Genomic DNA, 16,411 nt, shown 5'->3' with positions numbered 1-16,411 from the left:
CCCAGCTGTTATTAAGCCCCACGAGAAAGTACTATAACGCATAGACTTGACTATCACATCCTACCTAGACTGTTTTTTTAATATCAAACTTAAATGATATATTATATGTAATTCAAATATAGCCGATCCTTTACTGAAACACACATTTTTCTATTTTTTAAAAGTCGTCTGTTTACCCGAGGTAATCTGCGAAATAGCTCAAGATCCAAGCTCAAGTCCGATCGGATCGGACCTTTAAGAACTCTTTTTACACCAGAGAACCACCCCTACAATAACCAAAAAAGGCGGATGGATAGTTATATATATGTTATTTGTATTTGTGGATAGAGGCAAACATTTCTATTAAGAAAGGGTTTTACGATAAACCTCCCCTAATAGGACAGTAAGGTTGGAAAATGATATGTAAGTCCCAGATATAAAACTAGAGACATTTCATAACCTCATCATCTATGGTTATTTCCTTTTACGCCTTTGGTTGTCTGGAAGAGATCGCTATAATGTAGCGCAAATTATACCCTCTATATTGCTTTATTTGTTCATATCTCTTTAAGTATCTTTTTTCTTAGGTGTGCAATAAAAGTGTAATTCATTCATTAATAATGTGATGTCAGAATTCCGCAGACGAAGTCGCGAACAAGCGTTATAGTAAAGAAATAAAGAGCTTTAAACGAACGTTTGGTGCGAGCAGGCAGTAGCGTTCAACAACAATGCTGTTTTCAATTACGTTGATAGCGTCACGGCACGGGCTCCCTATTGTGCTTTAATAACTAAAGTGGATTCCTTTTCTAGTGCACTGCAAAATGTCATGGGACTACGAAAAATAAGGTTATCATATCATTTTTAAAATAAAAATAAATAATAATTTGAAGAAAGTTCTATAGGTAAATTCGTCAGTTACGGGCGGGGAAATTTTTTTTTCCTACCTAGACTGATGGTATTATGCCCCACCCATATTTTACTTTAGCCATTACTAGTTATGAAACTGAACGAAGCTGTAACCCCCAAAATATTTAGTGTTCCAGAACGTTGCTCTGTTAAAACTGATCAGGGTATGTAGTGAGAACATTCATTTTTGTTTTTTTATTCCAATACAAGTTAGCCCATGACTGCTGATGCAATCTGAGATTGTTATGGCGGGCTATAATTTGAAATAGATATATTATAGGTAAGAATGTTCAGTGCAGTGCAGTACAGTTTTTAATATCCACCATTCTCTTAGCGATAATGAAGAATTTTGGGTTTTGTAAATGGATAAAAAAATTGTTTTATTTAGTTTTTAAGAAACGTTATATTATACGAATCTATTTAGATACGTACCTGAAGTATCAATGTAAACCTAATGGCGTGGGAACGTATAAGTAGGTATATAGGAGTAATAAATGAGCAATTCCAAGTCATGTTCTCTATATCTACCAAGCTATATCTATTGCATATATTTATCTAGCTATAGACCTCACACTATTTTTGCAAGCAACATAATTACTTGTTGATTTGAGATTTTTTTCCACTGTATGTATTAAGACCACGCTTGTTAATTTAAACTAGATTTGACAAGATACCAGTTTTTACATAGCAAGATAGCCATCTGACCTCTAAGTCATCGTCAAGGCCAGTTGTAGTGATACATAGATAAAATTTATTCACTCATCAATTTATTGTAGCGCTAACGTGTAAGTTTCTAATCAAACTTTTTACAATGATACATCGATAAATTGGAACAGCGATGAGTCAACATTATAATATTTCGTACAATAGGTTTTTTTTCGCATATTTGGATCGATCTTAGCAATGTTAATACTATAGTGTTTCATATTGCACCTTGGTACGGACCTAACAAGTCACAATATGCCCTTCAATCTCACCTGGTGGTAAGCGATGATGCAGTCTAAGATGGCACCGGGCTAACCTGTTAGGTAAAGTAAGCCCGTACCCGGTTTTTATGTAACATCGTACTGAAACGCTAAATCGCTTAGCTACAAGCCTTTGGCAGTAAGTCGATAACCAGCCACAGCCAAAGCCTCCCACCAGACCAGATAGGGAAAAAAAATCAGAAAATTGCCTAGGCGGTGATCGTACCCCGGAACTCCGCTCATAAGACTTCAGCGCTCACCAATGTGCCAGGGAGTTAAAGACATATCCTTGTCGAAAAACTAATAACTGACCTGAAGGATCAAGTTGTCTGAAAATACAAATTTGCAGTTACCAGAAAACGTTTATACTACAGAGCAGTCCAACTAATTTAAAGTAAATATCTAAACACTAATCGCAGTCCAGTTTCGGTCAGTTTGTCCGAATGGCTAGTTGCGACGACAAGCTAAGGTAATACAGTTAAATTGTACCAGTATTACGCTGGCTTGCAGTTGGAGTGCACTCTTGTGTATCTAAAACGTTACACAAAGTTCACTTACCTACCATCCGTGCACAAAGTTATATTATAGTCGCCAGGGAAAAAAGGAATACACATTTTTCAGAAGGTAGTACCTACCTTAATACGTTTCTTTTTGGATTTTAAGATTTAAAAAAATGAAATGAAATCAACTTTAATCACCATATGAACCCATTACCACCACTGTAACGAGCCTCCTCACACAATGAGATGGGGTTAAGGCCGAAGTCCACCACGCTGACTCAGTGCGGCTAGGTGGACAACTTTAAAAAGAGTAATCTAATCCATTCATTTACAAAACAAGTTTAAAATAAATCAATAAAAACCACTTTGAAAGAATACATACACGTTTAAAGGGGTTTTATTTATAGTGCGTATGAGTTTGCGTATAAACGTGCGTGTTAGCCATTCTTTTATACCTTTTATCTAAGATATTATTCCATGTCTTCATGAAATGAATCCCGATATCACTGGTGTACTGTTTAATTGATCAAAATAACTAAACTTTGTGTAGAGCTGATTTTAAGGTTCCTCCACCAAGGTTCCTGGAGATTAAAAGAGAGCTCACACAGTGAGTTTAAATATTTCAGTGACTATATAATTAAACCAATTTACAAGACGTACAAGTGTACAAGAAGTACAAGTGGTAGACTAGTAGACGTACAAACGGCGGACGACGACAATAACAAAAGTTCGTACAAGCCTTACGGCGAAACCGCTGACGACAGCAAGCCGCTACACTTTGTGAAGAAACGATGATACTTTTTTCAAAGCAAAACTGCAATCAATATAATAGTTACGTTGATAAAACTATTATTTATTATACCAGTATACTGCCTCATTGGTCTAGTTGGTAATTAGTGTTAACCAATCCCTTGCCCCGGAGAGCACGTTCGAGCCCACAAAATCTACTGGTACTACTTGAATAACCTATTGCTTATTGACGTAAAGGTGAATATCATTACTTTGACTAATGTCTCACCCACACATAAACAAACACGATGCCTCTCGGGTGTACGAAGTGGGTGTAACTTTATATTCCATTGTCAATTGTTATTTTATTCATACATTTTTTTACTTATCTTGAAAATAAATACGTTTGTCGAATGCGTACATGTTACGTTTATTTAGTTATGCTATGTAACCTTTTTATCAGTGTCACTTCTTTATTCCAATGTTTAGAGCGATACACTAAAATGTGACGAAACTTTTTTTTTTACACACTACGAGTTAGCCCTTGATTGCAATCATACCTAGTGATAAGTGTTAGGGGAAATGTCAGTTATATTAAACCCATACCCGAGTGTGTGATTTTCTATTTCTATGTTTACTTATTCGATCGCGTCGAAGTTAAGTACGATTTATATGGCATAAAAGAATCGCAATACTTGACACCGCGATGATGGTTACTACGCGGCATCGTACCAGAACGCTAATGGCTTTGCGGCACGGCCAGACTCAACTAATATTTGCATATGAGAACATTGATAAGATTCTTTATACTAGGGGCTTTATTACTAATTGTTGCATAACGTCGGAATAACTATGCAGTGGTATATCAAGCTCTTTCACAAAACATTGACAAACTATTGCGAGAAACACCATAATGGTCATACACAAGCGTCCAATGCGAAACATAGGCCTTTCCAAGAGTGCACCACGCACGGTCTTTTATCATCCCGCGACATCCAGCCACCTTCTAAAGGTTATCCAGCGGGCTAGAGATCATCCATCACTGAATTTAGCTATTTCTTCACTCCAGAACACGTCACGCCTAAACGGCCACCGGTCCTACGACAAACATGACCCGCCCATTGCCATTTCAGCTTCGCGACTTGTTGAGCCTTTTCGGTAACTCTGATTCTTCTATCTCCTCATTCCTGATTTGATCAACAAGGAGAATCCGAGCATAGCTTTCTCCGTAGCACTGAGTGACATTGAAAGTAATAGTTTAAACAATGCTATCAATATTTTTAATTGTATCAAACTTAGATAGCCGTAAAAATAGTGTCATTTCCTACAACAGCAGAAAGACACAAACAATTTTAGGACAGTCAAAATCTGCACGACATTACTGCAGCCATATCTTACGAATACGCATACACAATCCTAATGAATGGCAACCCTAAGTGCCATAAAAGGTGACCGCGAATACGACGCAGACAAACTGGCTGGGATATTGCAGAATTTATTGTGTGTTCTCGGCCTAATGTGGATTTATTACGTGGTAAGTTTTAGGCTGCGTATCGCTGTCCCCTCAACTTTTAACAGAGGCGTCCTTTGTCAGACATTTTGTCGACCGTAGTCGCATGCGCTATGGTCCTTAAAGAAGAGAAGTTTAGCGCAGGGGGAATTCTTACTGTACTGCCAATACAAGAGGGCACTGCGAAGTAAACAAACATCTTTCCATTTTAGGTATAACGGTCAGTCTCTGTACAGACAGAGCATGCGTGGAGACAGATGAAACACCGATACACACTTACAAGTAAGCCCATTAAAGCTGTTGGTGAGGTGATAATGCAGTCTTAGAAAGTAGCGATTAGAGTATGGCAATTATACCACGTATTACGTAAAGCCCATACTTCTTGTCAGTTTCTACGCGGTTTCTACCGTAACGAAATGCTTGCTTGCTTTGTCGATAAGGTGGTGACTAGCCTCAGCCGAAACCTTCGACCAGACTAGACTAAAAAGTTAGGAAATTATAAATTCCTAAATTGCTTCCGACTGGGATCGAAACTGGGACCTCCTTGGCTCCTCAGGAAAAGTCCATGAAGCTTTCGGCCACCTGGGCGGCCTGCTAAGCTTCTGGAGTGAGCTCGGCTGGCTCGAGTGATCAAGCGGGCAGCCGCATCAGCAGCCACACGATGAACGGACGGTTCAGGCCAACCAAGTACTGAGACAGGCCCAAAATGAAGAAGATGCTATCAAGCAATTCAGCGTTCCGGTACGGTAGAATAACTTCCATACCCCAAGCAGGTTCACTCGGTAATATCTTAGAATGCATCATCACTTACTCCTAAATGATATTGCAGTCAAGGAGTAACTTGTAGAAGAATATTAATGAAAATAGATATCTTGCAGAGATTTCCACTAATCAGAGTCCACTTGAATTAAGCCGCTTTCTATGATTATTTTGATGTCGTCTGCGCATCTAGGGAGGACGTATGTCAAGGCTACACTTTCCAATACCTACTAGTACAGAGTACTTGGGGACCCCAAAGCTCATCGGTCTTCCGAGTTATGTGCCTCTATTGCCATTTTAGTTTTGCCAAAAACAAAACCAGATTTGAATATCTAGTAGTTAGTATACAGTAAATATGATACTCGGAGCTTCGCTCTCTCCATCGCCCGGTGAGTGACACTTAACTTTATTATCAGACCACTTTTTAGGGAATTCGTAAGTAATCGGCTACGTGTATAAGAATGAATTGCCATTTGAAACCTTACATTATAACCGTTTTGATATTCCATCATAGGTTCTCTACGAAGCACGAGTTTGAGGTGAAATATTCTGAAAATTGTTACAAGCCTGCTGCGAATTCGTTTGAAATATATATTACAATCTGGAAGTGCCCATTAATATTTATTCGCAATTTATGTTTTGATACATTGTATAAAGCTGTGTGATATTATTTTCTTTATAAAAATCTTGATACGGTTACTTAATCAACTTCAGAATTACTTCCTGAGTCGTGAACTCAATTAGTCCAATGTTCGCACTTTTACGCAAGCTGTAAATAATATTTTGTGTGTTATGAGCACATATTTTATAGTTACGAGTACCTACTTAATTGAGAGAGTTCTGCCAATCAAAATTGCCTCAATCAACCCAAACTACTTTTTCTGTTGCTTCTGTAACGCATTTTAACGCCTTTTATTTTAAGGTCAAAATTGGTTAGATATACATCTTTATACACCACTTTATACACCCCAATACATAATTACCTTACCTTTCTTACTTGCTTCATTAGGTATATAAAGCATCTTATCATTAAAAATGGAAATAAAGATTGTGTTCGAACATAATATAAAAACAGATTTTATTTATATATTAAGTATGTTTTTATTATTTTCAAAAAGTACTAAAGTACTTTTACACTAATAAGAATTGATATATTTTTTACACAATGAGATATTAATTACTTATTATCTTATTATGTAAAATATAATTACTGTAATTATCACCCGGTTGATGATGATTGTAGTATAAAACGCACATACGATCTTGCTGGAGAATACAAGCCAGACGACCAAAGGGTAACTAACGTGTCGTTTCCAGTAGATTATAAATCCGTATAAAGCTACCCCGAACATCCTCTGCACGTTAGCATAGTTCATGCACCCACGGAACTTCTCATTGTCGGGTAGTTTTAGAACCGCTTTAGCAATTTCGGCTTTGTGGCGTTGTATGGAATTTTTGCTTTATGATCTAACCCCGCGATATTGCCACGCTTTTGAATTTGCCAGAACAAACGCGGGAGTTCCGATCAGATACTTCATTGTTCCCTTAGAACTTTCCCCTGAAATATATATTTTTTTAATAACATATTCTAATATGCGTATATCATTACCACACTAGTATTTCTTTGTCCCATTATTAAGTATCAAAAAGAATTCTGATTACACACAGGGAGCAATGAGGTTTCAATTACAATGTTTTTTTTTTATTTATTCCCTTACAAGTAAGCCCATAAAAGCTGTTGGTAAGGTGATAATGCAGTCTTAGAAAGTAGCAGTTAGGGTATGGCAGTTATATTAAGCCGACATTTCTCATCAGTTTCTACGTGGTTCGTACCGTAACGAAATGCTTGCTTGCTTTGTCGTTAGGTCGGTTCAGCCGAAGCCTTCGACCAGACTAGACCATAGAAAATTAAGAAACTAAATTCCTAAATTGCTTCCGCCTGGGATCGAACCTGAGAACTCCCTACTGTGCCAGGGAGGTCACCATATGAATCGTGATATTTTCGTAATCGACGTTTGCATGAATCTATTTTATTTTTGACCACCTTATAAAATATGAAAGTTTATATTGTTTTTAACGCTTTAAAGTCCTATCTACAGCGACAAAAAGTGAACTGCATCCAGTTCGACCGTTCATTCCATGTTCACTCGTTGATTTACCGTTTCCGTTTAAAAGTAACTATCATCGTCCAATCACCGAATAAAAAGGCAAGCTAAAACACCAGCGCGCGTTACAAAAATATTTTATACAGTCAAAAATAAATTCAGCAGCAAATTTTAATCCAAGATAGGCGCGCTACCTGTGTAGATAAGTGTTGTTTATGCTACGTGGTACAGCGGAATTTACGATTGCCGAATTTTATTCAGGAATCGCCCATTAGCACGACCCGCGGAAAAAAATACGCACAATTCGTTTGCTTGAACAACATTAAATTAAGCTTAATTTGAATAATTTTGCGTTGCGATGCGTAATCGCCGTAATTAAAGGTGCGTCTGTAAACGGCATTATACAAATTAAAACTTTAATGGGTGCAATTGGTGGGGGTTAAAAAAATAAAAGCACTTAAACGTCCATCGTGCAGAACTGAATTCTTAAGATTTGGTCGCATAAACAAACCTCGTTCATAGATTACCTAATTGGCTCGCACGCTTGTTATTTATACCATTTTGTTTGAAATTACTCGTACCAAGTGTAAGAATAAACATTGAAATTAGGTAGTTATATAAAAAATATGGCTTGCTGAGTTTTAACTCAGTTTTCAAAAGTTAGACGTTTCACGCCTCGTTGTCAAAATGACATTAGAAATAAATTTGAGTTTTAGTGAAAATTGATTAAAATTGCATTATCGAACGTCCTTCAATGATACCTATTCAACTACAACTAAATTGCGGACTGTAAGCACCAATTAACATATTGGGAGCATTAGAGCAAACACGACTCGGATGGTAATGACTAATGAGCCAAATGAACTGAATGCGTTAACACACAAATTAATGCATATAAATTTATTCGACTAAAAGCTAATACAACTAAATAATATAATTAATCGCACTGATTTAACTCTTAAAATGGAACAAAAAAACGATGAAGGATAGCCCGGTTAAGTATTACCAACGTCGAAATGGGACACACTAGCAGTTGTATCTATGTAACTTATTTAGGTCGATATTATTTTTCCGTATCCCTATTTCCCTTTTGTGTATCCTGCTCTTTCTTCTTCTTACTTTTTGCATAGCATATGGGCCGGAGAGAGGAATAGTTTACTTTGTTTTACTAATAAAAATGTAGGTACTTTCATAATTTTTATTAGTGTTTTTACCTACACTTGGAGGAATTGTCAATTTTATAAATTTAAATGCATATTAAAATATAGTCGCTATAAGACGGATGTGAAAGGCATATACTACATTCGGCATCGATGGTAGGAGAGCCGTAGCTTAATTGGTGAAAGCGCTCAGGCCGCGATTGCCCGAGAGTCGCAGGTTAAAATCCTGTCGGTTCCGAATTTTTTTTATATGCATTTAAATTTATAAAATTGATAATTCTTCCAAGTGTAGGTAAAAACACTAATAAAAATTATGAAAATATAAAAAAGCAATGTGTCATCTCTTGTTTCAAACGTGTCTCATTGTAATATGGACCTTTGAAAAAGTAGATCGAAACTGCAACGTTTCCTACTAGACGACGCTACAGTCGCTATAAGACTAATGTGAAAGGCATATACTAATTTCGGCATCGATGGTAGGAGAGCCGTAGCATAATTGGTGAAAGCCCTCAGGCCGCGATTGCCCGAGAGATCCTGTCGGTTCCGAAATATTTTATATGCATTTAAATTTATAAAAATGTAGGTACTTTTCCTGAATATATTCCTAAATAGGAATTTAGATGTTAAATTGCTATTGCAAAACTGCTAGTACTAAAAATTTGTTTCCTTCAAGTACATTAAGTCCGTATGTTGTTTTAAGGGTTTAAAAGGGGTTTAATTTAAAATACTTTTCTTTACAAAAAACGCTAGTGTGTAGTGACTCTAAATTAATAAGCGAAACAATTGAATTCCGCTCAGCGTCCATTCGTTTGCTAATTATTCAAACAGCCAGTAATTTACTGTTTAAATATTAAAACTTCAATCATCCATTTTTCGATCGGCAGATTTTTCATGTCATCCGACTGCGTGTGTCAATTGATCAATGACGCTCTCGATCATCAATAACTCTCATGATTAAAGCGTTCTCACTTTTAATCAGTTAATCTAATTTAATGTTTTATGTGCTTATTATACTATGGTATATATCTGTTAGAGACCCGTAGACCAGTTGACCAGTTGACCAGTTGATTAATGCGCAGGAAGCACTTGTACTTACATGAACGTAAGGTTAAATAAATACAAATAAAGTAACAAATATCACGACTCGAATACCAGGTGTAGAGCTGGTAGGTTTTAACATACTAAACACCATAAGTATACTAATTTTAAAAATACTGAATCATGTTTGAAACCTTGATGGCTAACGATATTTAAAAAAAGAGCTAATTATTTGAATTTTCACTCACAAAATATTCATTCAATATCAAAAGTTGTTGGTATTGACTAACAACTTTTGATATTGATATTAAAACAAATTGTGGGCAGATAGTGTCTTGAAATTGTACGCATATAATGTTCAAGTCTTTGCGAAGAAGAAAACGTAAATTATAAATATTCTAAATTATTGAAGTTTTTATAAGTCAACGGTTACTGTTTTTAATGAATGTAAAATTTGCGACATAAAAAATGCAGTACACGGTGACGTATTGCGAACTGGGATATCAGGTCATCTTATTAATAAAAGTTGTTACTGTTAAGTTCATAGTTAGCTACTAGAAAGAGAATATTTAATACATTGAGAAAGTTTATAGGAAGGTTTCTAAGTCTAAACAGGGCTACAATGTTTGACTTTTTCAAATACAAAGTTGAGCAATCGTTTCTTTCAAGTTTTATAATTTGACCATCACTTGGATGTTAAGGATGTTGTTACACATATATATTTTCTACAATTTGTCAATTAAAAAGAAAAAGGTTTACGAGACAGTTAACAATAAATTTTTATTTTACAAAAACGAACTAGGTCTATGACTTTATTGTTAGAGTTTATCGTCAGCTCTATCAAATAACAACATTGAAAAACCGGAAAAGTAACGCAATATAATTCTTACTTTACACAAATTCACGTTTTTATAGTTTTTTACATTGTCCATCTCAATTTATGGCGACATGTTAAGAAAGGTTAATGATATATAAAAAATATATTTACGTATTTAAAACGACCAAAATAAACCGCCACACATAATAGAAATTATTTGTATATTCTAATGTTTACTACACTTTTTAAGACTATAATATATTTTATTAATAAATTAAACGAAGTGTTAACTATCCGTCAATAAATTATTATTAAAGCTTCATAACTTGCTTGCGAATGGTGAGTAGAATCACTGTCATAATGGGTTATTGGAAAAGCTCGCTTGGGGACTGCAGTAAAAATGCTATTAAATTATTATGTGCATTAATTAAGTTTTATGGAATCGATTATTATTTACTATCTGTACCCACCGTTTTGCCCGCGTGTAACCTTTTGATACTACAGATATAGAACATATTATTATGCCCTATACAAGACAATAGATATTCAAGATTTTTTTTTTCGATCTTGTAATTTAGTTTTTTTACATTTAGTAGGATGAGCTTTCTCGCACTAACTAACTAAGCAGTAAAGTCGTCTATAGTAATAATTCTAATATTAAAAGCCTAGTTTAAAAAATATAATTGGCAACTGCATCCGTTCGTTTAACGACAAAGTAAATTCTTGCCTATCTCTGGCTTTCCATGATATTGAAGTATAACGGTCAAAACGTGCCACCAAGCAAGTCAGCGTTTTGGTACGATGATGCTGCATAGGTATCGCCTCGAGGTATTAATTCCTGTGATCGAAGTCATGACATGAAAGAAGTATCTCAGCACAAAATACTTTCTGTTTTACTTAGATGCAGGCATTACTTTAAGATGAAGATTTTTGAGAAGCTATGTGTTGCTGTAAAAAATAATTATAAGAAACACAGGATTTAGTGATTTGTATATTGTAAAAAGCTTATTTGCCATTTTTTATATTTCAAAAGATTTGGTCGATAACTTAAACACTTTATCGCAGATATAAGACGGATGTTCATTAATAAATGGCATGAGATGAACGCAGTGAACACGACTTGTTTTTAAAACAATAATTTAATTTTAATAAATAAGGCACTTAGAATTTAAAACACCTACCATCAAATAACGATTTAACACACCGATAACATACTCTGCATAGATCTAATTAGTGAGCGCGTTAAGCTAATCGAGTGGTACTTGACGAGGGTCGGGAGGTCGCTGCGTGCAGCAGAGGAGGGCTCAAGTTGGTCCATTACCGTAAGATCACACTGGGGAATTTTAGTTTCGAAACTTTTTGTCCTTTTGTCTTCCGGTAAACATAACGAGCCGTACCAAAATACTAGCATTTGTAAGTGATTACACGAGCTACTCTAGGCAAACCACTCCCTATTGATGATACGTCCTGTCTCGCAACAAACTATAACTCAAACTGTAGCACAAATACTACACCAAACAACTTGTTTATCAAGCCTAGATCTAGCCTAAAAAACCTTTAGAAACGGCTATTTGTAGTGACTGGCTAAAACAAACCTCTCAGTTGCTCTATGAAAAATAATATGTTTTCTGGCTATGAGCCGATCTTTGTCACCTGTTTTACCACTTTCTGATAAGTGTTAGATATCTTATTAACAAATATTGTTTCTGACACGTGACATAAAGTAGGAGAATGACTTATCCGAAGATGGTGCAACATGCCCCTAATCTCGTGCTTCAAGCCAAAAAATATATTCGAGATTAATGTATAAAAGCATAGATACCATATTCAACTCGACATTAATTTACTGTACGTTTTGCACCATGCCCCTAATTATCGTATGTTTTCAGTACCAACGAGACGTAGTATGGACAATATTATGTCATCAAGTATCGTGTCGCTTACAGACACTAGTTCTATTTGTAAACAGGCAATGTGTCTGATCCTGGCAATTTACCCTGTCTGAAGACAGTTCACTTTTTGACATTTTGATAGGTACGCCGCCAGTGCACTCATAAGTATTTTGTATTTATTCATCACGAAAGTTAAGCAACTTTTTGTGGAGTGACATGACGCTAGTGCAAGTAAATGCGGTAAATCGGACAGCCACGCTTAGACGCCCTTTAGCCCTTTGACGTCAAAACGCCCCATTAGCGTGGATGGTTGATTTCGTCAGTTAATTGCTGGGCCGTAATGATGAACGAGATTAGAGAAGAAATTTTTATAGTTAGGTGAATCTGCAAGTTAAGGACACATTAAATCAGACCTTTTTTGAGGTTACAATATTTACAGCCAATTCCTAGCAATTGCAAAACGTTGTCCTAATGAGTCTTCTGGGTTATATATAATTCGCACCCGAAATTAATACGATAAATATGCAACTCAAAACCAAGATTATAAAAGATATATCTGAAACTAGTTTTAACTTCAGATTGTGAATTACAGACGTAATTTTGGTTATTGACTATGGAACAAAATATGTATACATTTTCATCCCGACACAACACGGCATCGATAACGAAATAAATAATTTAATGAACACAAAATAAGTTCAAAGAGCAAAAAAATCTGGAATTGGGCTCTGATATCCAGCCACGTCGAATTTAATTACCATCAAACAAGATAGCGATTCGAGAAATACTTAAACAAAGATACCGTGCAAGGATGGAGGCTCCGAATCAGTCAGAACTCACGAGTCAAGCCAGCGGAATTGCCGAATAAAACTGTTGATTACGTACCGCCCAGAGTTACGCTCCGTCAATCGGAATTTTATTTACTCGGTCGTTCGAAAAACAAATATGATGGCATTTAATTTATGAGCGCGTCCGTTGAGCTCTGATCAACCGATGGCGCAATGTATAATAAAATCGTAACGAAGTGTCTGTTCGTTAAAAGTATTTAAAACATAGTGATTCATGACTTTATGGAAGATTCGAAAAAAAAAAACTCTTAAAGAGCATCTGGGCTCTTGGCTTGGAAGAGTATATGGTAAACTCTTTAATCTTTTAACAACAAGCACCAAATACGAACCTATTAAGTACACAGCTACGAATCTTAACTTCTTAAAGATGCTAATTTTACGCAATCGATATTTCATTGCCGAGTCGTGGCCTCATTTTACACAATAAACTGAACTTCATCAATTCGGGTTGGTGTGCTGACAGTTACTTTAATTTAAAAAATACATAAAAAGTGGCGGTCAGTTTTAGCATATTCATATTCTTCATTTTAGAAGTAGCCGTAAAGATGTCAACAAATAACAACCTAAAATAGGCATATCCGTGAGCAAGCCAACTAGTTCAGTACATCGCCAACAGACGAGTCGTTCAAATTCGTGATACGCGTTTTATTTGATCTTTTTGTACCAGCTCGTTTGCGCCGTGACGACGGTGTTCGGGCTAATGGAGATATCGCATCTGTCATATCAAGAATATATCGTTTGACAGTTTTATTGCGATTGCACGCGATGCCGAGATAAAAGACACGATTTAAGGGTGAGGATCAATCTGGCTCGACGACTGGGTGTCCGCGACTTATTTTTCCTTGTGCGTTTTCAATTTAATAAGGTAAAGCCAGGTGTACATAGTTTTACTCATTGCATGGCGACTGCCCCTATTTTGTTAAAACTTATCAAAAATTGTAAAACATAGACAAAGAACGTTAATTTTAAGAAATCGGTTAATATAATATTTACATTTTAACCGTTAGATATCGTGGCAACCCATGCCTACTACATCGAACCAAATTTGGGCTGATATAAAAAAGCTGAAGCATAACACGATCTTAATGTTATATCCATGATATATTTGCGTCAAATATCATATAAATAACCAACCAGTCGAGATAAATCATACAATATGACAAATATGCAAATTAAACATATCAACTTATCCATATTAGGCACAACCAAATATATCGACAGTTGCAGATAAAGTGAGAACTACGCGTTTAGTGACATTTATAGCTCCACTGTATTATCAGGCAGTTGGTTGGCGTTGTATTATAAACCCAGCCTTACATTGTAGGCTTAATTATGGCTTTAGGCTCGAACTCCGTTACAATGTGAGTAAATTGGACACTGCGAGTTTTTAATCTGGCAATAAATAAACTGGTAACTGGATCACGGCAGATTAAAATCAAACCAGATAGGTGAACGCTTTTAAAGGCGAATCATAATAAACAGTTGTATAACTTCACAAATAAGTTCCGTGTTACAAACGAAAGTTCGATTATATGAAATTGAAAATTTTGATTAGGTATCGGATGTATTGATAATAACAGATACTTTATAAGATAATTCTTATGTCATGGCTGTACACAACCGGCTGGATAGAATCTTAATTGTTGATCAAAATAGCATTTGCTTTAAATACAGTATAATATGTGGTGAGAACAGTTACGACTTAAATTCAAATCTCTTCTGACTAAAATACCCGGATTAATCTTATTACTAATTGACATACAAATACTCATTGTTGTAATTTTCAGCTTAAACAAGCTACATAAAAAGGATAGTCCGACAAAGGCAAAGGCATCTTGCTAAAAGTTCGGGACCCAGTGCTGTTCTCGGTAGTAAGAATCCTGCATGCTGTGGCGATGCTATTCAGAACGATATCGGTATTTTCCACAAAGGCGCCAACCTCTGTATTTCTTTTTTATACTGCTTTAATAACCCCCCCGTCTTTCAAAATGTCCGTTACTGTATGGATGAATGTTTTGGCTCAACGTGGCTTAGACATTTCAGATCAAGCAGTTGATTGATCTGCACCTCACAATTAAAACTCAACCCTCTCGTCTTGTCTTGTTCTTGTCTTCGTATATTCCGAATTATGTTCTAAGAGGGGGGAATATTATCATCATCATCATTACCATCCTCAGACGATTAATACCTCGACTTTAGGCACAGGTTCGAATTTAACCACTCTGCTTCGATGTGAGCTGGTGGGTGATTTGATGATTATTATCACATGTCTGGGGTCGACCGCTTTAAGTGCCCAAGGGGTTTACCTATTAATTCGAGGAAAAGGTTTTTTTAGCGACGTAACTTTGTCTTTAAGTGAGTTGATGTAAATAAAGTAATTAATTTGAAAGAGTTAAATTAAGATTTATATAAGATCTCAATTATTAAACTCTATATAACTTTATAGAAGATGGTTTTTCTTTAGTCACATTCGTTGATTTACTATAACATAAGCCCATGCGACCTCTTTTTTCCAAATCAACCCAGTAGGAATGACGCTATAATATAAAATATATACACGCCATACTCCTGAAAAAACACATGTTTTATGAAAAATAAACATACATTATGAAACTTAATCTTCATTTGCTATAGGTACTCCGCGAAAAGCAGGAGAATCTGTATGCTGTAATTTATAATTTCTCCATTTTTTTTATACTCCATACCGTAAAGATCTTCGACAAAGATCTTCGACTACCCTCTACGCAAGTTTCGCTCCGATACCGGAGCATTCTTAGGAGTTGCTGACTTAACAATAGTTAATTGTTTAGAATCTTCACAATATTCATTGTGAAGTTAACATCATAAAGAGTGAAGAAATTATAAATTACCCCATTCAGATTCTCCTGCTTTTCGAGGAGTATAGCAAATGAAGCATAATTTTCATAATATATCATGGAATTCTGCAAATTCACGCCTGCTTCTATCCATGTTAAATACAGTACCCTACTATAGCTTCGTCGGAACGGGGTAAAAATAATTCCAGTTATAAAACACCCACAGTTGAAATCGATAGTTCTGAGGACGTCATAAAGTTCATTGTCTTGTTAATTGTCTATCGAGACGAAGGAGCAATTGCTGGTGATATTTTAAAATGTCCACAGAGGCTTTGGCGGCAGTGCGAATAGTAATAAAACCTAGTCGTAACCCGAGACACGTGGAAG

The 16,411-nt window shown here is 35.9% G+C and overlaps 1 protein-coding gene across 2 annotated transcripts in view; it reads right to left on the bottom strand.

The window, feature by feature from the left end:
* LOC120629772 (lysine-specific histone demethylase 1A) overlaps positions 1-16,411 on the bottom strand; it is a 464,274-nt gene that overhangs the window by 16,307 nt on the left and 431,556 nt on the right. The gene's annotated exons all lie outside the window — the stretch shown is intronic.

The sequence above is a fragment of the Pararge aegeria genome, chromosome 15, assembly GCF_905163445.1.
Source record: "Pararge aegeria chromosome 15, ilParAegt1.1, whole genome shotgun sequence".
In the NCBI taxonomy this organism is placed as follows: Eukaryota; Metazoa; Arthropoda; class Insecta; order Lepidoptera; family Nymphalidae; genus Pararge; species Pararge aegeria.
This window is presented reverse-complemented; position numbering and strand designations above follow the sequence as displayed.